The following is a 4,716-nucleotide window of genomic DNA, read 5'->3' as shown; positions in this document are numbered from 1 at the left end:
ACTCAGTTCCAAGCACCCCGTTCTCTCCTTTCCACCCTTCCTTAGGTGTCATGCCTTCTGGCATTTCCCTCCTGCTCCCTCAGCAGTGATGCGTGCTGCGTGCTGCATGCATCAGAGTATTTGTTCCCTAGGGTTGCTGTAACACATTACTACAAACTTGGTGACTTACAATGTGACATTTGCTCTGTCATGGTTCCAAAGCCCAGAAGTCCAAAATCAGGGTGTCGACAGGGCCATGTTCCCTCTGGAGGCTCTATGGGAGGATCTTCCCTTCTCTCTTCCAGCTTCTGGTAATGCTGGGTGATCTGTGACTTGTGGCTGCATCACTGCAACCTCTGTCTGTATCTTCACGTGGCCTTCTGCATTGTGTTTTCTCTTCTTAGAAGGACATTTGTCATTGGATTTCGGGTCCACTGTAACCTGTGATGATCCTTTCTCAAAATCATAAACTTAGTTACATTTGCAAAGGTATAATTTTTTCCAAGTAAGGTCACATTCACAGGTCCTAAGTGGGCATAATTTTTGGTGGAAGAAGGGAGTCACCATTCACACCACTACAATCAAAGAATGGCAACTGAGCAAAATCTGTTTTGATGCCTGCCTTTGGTGATACGTAAGTCTCTTTAACCATATAATAGCTCCCCGAGGGAAAGAATGTGTCTTCTCTTTCTCTGGCTCTTTCTTGATTGTTCCACCAGGTACACTCCAGGATGTCTTTCCCGTTTCAGCTGGATTTGCCTCTTGTCAGCTTGCAGACCTTCATACACAGGGCAGGCTCACTCCTACCTTTCAACGTTTTGCTCAAGTTCTACTTGCAAGAAGTCTCCTCTAGTTGGTTCCATACAACGCTCCATTCACCTCTCCCCTTAAATTTCTCTTGGCATTATTGCCTTCATAAAACAGTTAATTTTTCTCAGGTCGGTCTGAATTCCTTCTCTGACTAGTTTGCCACGTTTATTTAAGGTATGCCGCGTGCATAGCTTTTGTAGGTGGTCTCAATTTATTCATTTGCTTCACACCAAACTCACTGAGCAAACTCCATATAACAGAAGCTTATCCTATGGCATAGGCAAGGCTGTGTTTACTGACTCAATTGGGCTGTCCCAAATATATGAGTCAGCCTTATATTTGGCTCCAAGAAACAGAAAACCAGACTACAGAGGATGAAACAAATGGGAATTTCTTTACTTCACATTAAAGGAAGTCCAGACATGGGGGCTGCTGGCTTTGGTCTGGCAAATTAATATAATCAGGGCTGATGTCTGGAGGAGCCCACTGGCTTTGCTGTCACCCTAAGGAGGTTGCTGCAGATCCAGCCATTTCATCTACGTTCAAAGCAAGCAGAATAAGTAACAAAGTAGAAATGTCCCACTAACCGCATCTGCTACTTTTTATTAGGACATTAAAAGCTACTTAGCACAGAGACCGTTCCTTCCTGAGGCTGACTTCATTCACATCTTGTTGCATCACCGTGTCCAGTCACAGGAGAGCCCGGGAGAGTCAATGTGTGGATGGATGTTCAGCCTTCGTAGTGGGAGGTAGCCAGGTAGAAGGGGTGGGAAAGGTCTTGACGAGCTCATCAGCAGTGTTTCCCCACAGTGTTGCCAGAGCCTCTGCAGGGCTTTTGCCACCCGGGTTGTGCTGGCGCTCACATGTCCTCACTGCCCCACCTTTTACTGGCATCTCCTCCAATGCCAGAAGTATTAAGAGCAGTTGTTGATGTAGTAAGCAATAATTAACTCCCAAGTTGATAAATCACGGGGCTGCAGAATTTTTTCCCCTTGAAATATACACGTGAATGCTGCTTAGAATGTGGTGCTGTGACCACCTCCTCGGACAGAGAGTAGCCCATGCAGCCATTTTGGAGCTACTGTTAAGACTGAGGAAGGGTGTTCTTTAACCAGGAAACTCACCCTACGTAGGAGCATACCCACAGATGTTCTAATTCCTGGTGTTACTGGAGTGTGTAGAAGAAGACACTGTCATTAGGGCCAGTGAAGGTTCCAGTATGGCATTTGCTGTCAAGCAGGAGAAAATTCTGGGGTCATGCTCTCTTTCTCGATCTGGGTGTTGTTTATGTGGATTTATTCACTTAAAGATTTATCGAGCCAGACACTTAAGATATATGTACTTTTCTGTTCATATGTTTTACTTCGACAAAAATTTACTTTAAAAATTGGATTGGAAAATAGAAAAATAAATGTGGCCCAGGTTTGGATATGGAAAAATTTTTTTAAAGGGAGAGAAAATTCTGACTGAGTGATGATGTTCTCCTTTGGGCTTATGTCCAATGGTGATGTGGAGGTGAAAATGAAGGGGAAGCCTGGAAAAACACAACTAATTATGTGGATATTTTATCTGCATTAACTATTAATGCAAAATTTAATTTATGCAAATATTATGGAAGATATTATTTTACATTTAAATCTAAATTTGGTCCATGATCATTTAAATGCAACATTTATTATTACTGAAGGCTCCGCCTGGGCACATTCTTGCAGGCTCTGAAGTGTGATCCCCTCATTAATCCAAAGTTTATTAGATTTGCTAACCCAATGCTATCATACTCAGCAAACAAAGGAACAAGAGAATGATATGTCACATCAGAATACTCATTTAACTAGTTCTCACTTGATGCTTGTGATTTTTCATTTATTATTGAAGCTATGGAATGTTTGCTATTAGCTTTCAGAACAAAATGTATACATACACTATATGTATAAATGCCATAATTCCAAAAGAGTGTGTTTTTTAAAATATTCGTGTAGAAGTTACAGGAAAACCTGTCATCCCAAGAGTATAATCTTTGATGTCATATTATGTCCATACTGTCTTCCATCCCATTCCCACCCCTGTTCTTAGTTCAGTTGCTGTGGGTCTTCTGAAATTCCACCTGCCCTGCACATGCAGGGCACCTGAGCCTGGGCCTCAGCTGTCTTTCTTTGAGCCCTTTGATCCCATTCTGCCTTCGCTTCCCTCCCTTTTTGTCCCACAGCACCTCAGCTTCATCTGAGTTGACGTTCTGGTTCTCTTAACTGAGTTGCTCATCTCTCTTCCCTATTCAGTACAGCAGCCCTCCTGATTTAGCGGAAGGATGACTTTCTTTTGGTTTAAAAAATTACACCAGGTCTCACATTTTTAGCATTCCTGTGGAGGAAGCTCATGCTCATTAGCATCAGCCATTATTCATTCATTATTACATTCTCAGCTCTTCTCTCCACCTGAACTGTTTCTTTCTTCTGGATCTGGAAGAATTCACGTTTAGTCATCTGCTTCTTATCTGACATCAGTTTCTCTGTTGGTAGTGCACAACATATTCACTTGGGGAGGTTTATGTTTTAAAAAGTAATAACCCACTGGCTCTCCCAGAGTGGGCTCCAGGCACGTGTGCACCTTTTGCGAGTGCTAAGTGATTCCACTGCGCAGCGCACTGCACCCCTGAGGAGCCATGAGCTCTCACTAGAAAAGCACCTTGGTGGAGCTTTATTTTGCCTTTCCAATTGCTAACAACAAACCAGAATATGTATTTGCATGGCACTTACAATCGATGACATGATTTAAAAGATTACAAGTCTTGGTTTCCCTAACCAGAGTATAGTTTTTACACGAAATTTGCATTTATATATGATGGAGGATGTTTCCATTTGATTCATTGTAGTTGTGAGCATTGGTGAACTTTAGGTACGGAATTGGCTGTAACTTGTATATTACCAAATGAGAGAGATCCATAAGCTCAGAAGGCCATATTTAAATCTGTGGCTAGTGGAGTCATAAATAAATTGGTATTAATTTGGTGAATGATATAATCACACCAAAGATGTGTCTCCTGGGGAGACCTGTCAACACGGGTAGCATTCATCCTCTAGGGAGAGGTCACTGCTCTGAAGGAGTGGCCTTCAGCCTTGAGAGCTCTGAAGGGTGATCCTAGGCATAATCCATCCTTTACCAGACTTGGGATGCTGATTAGTTCTAACTACTTACCAGGCAAAAAAGAATTAATTAATTATAGATACAAAAGAATGCTAATTAATTAAACTCAGAATGCCAATTTGTTAATTTGTCATGAAGAATATGACTATCTGATAGACCAGACAGTTTATGAAACTACCTCTTAAATTGTTTCTATAGCAGGAAACCATCTTATCCAAAGATCACCTGTGAGCAGGGAGATAACACAGTTGGAGATAACACAGTTTTAAATGCTTAAAACAGGCTGGGTGTGGTGGCTCACACTTGTAATCCCAGCACTTTGGGAGGCCAAGGCGGACAGGTTCCTTGAGCTCAAAGAGATCAGCCTGGGAAACAGGGAAACTTTGTCTCTACTAAAAATACAAAAATTACCCAAGCGTGGTGGTGCATGTCTATAATCCTAGCTACTTGGTAGGCTGAGGCATGAGAATTGCTTGAACCCAGGACGAGGACGTTGCAGTGAGCCGAGATTGCACCACTCCCCTGCAGCCTGGACAACACAGTGAGACTCTGTCTCAAAAAAATAAAAATTAAAGATAAATGCTTAAAGCAGTGTTTCTAGATCTTTTTCTATTAGACTCCCTCCTAAGGAAACTCTTTAGATATTTTTTTTTTAATGACAAAATATTTATTTTTGTCTTGATCTTTAAAAATCTATAAAATGGAAAGAATATCTCTTCATAGAGATTTCTTTTTTTTATTATTATACTTTAAGTTCTAGAATACATGTGCACAACATGCAGGTTT

This window comes from Mandrillus leucophaeus, unplaced genomic scaffold (genome assembly GCF_000951045.1).
Source record: "Mandrillus leucophaeus isolate KB7577 unplaced genomic scaffold, Mleu.le_1.0 Scaffold1491, whole genome shotgun sequence".
Lineage (NCBI taxonomy): Eukaryota > Metazoa > Chordata > Mammalia > Primates > Cercopithecidae > Mandrillus > Mandrillus leucophaeus.
Note: the sequence above shows the minus strand (reverse complement) of the source record.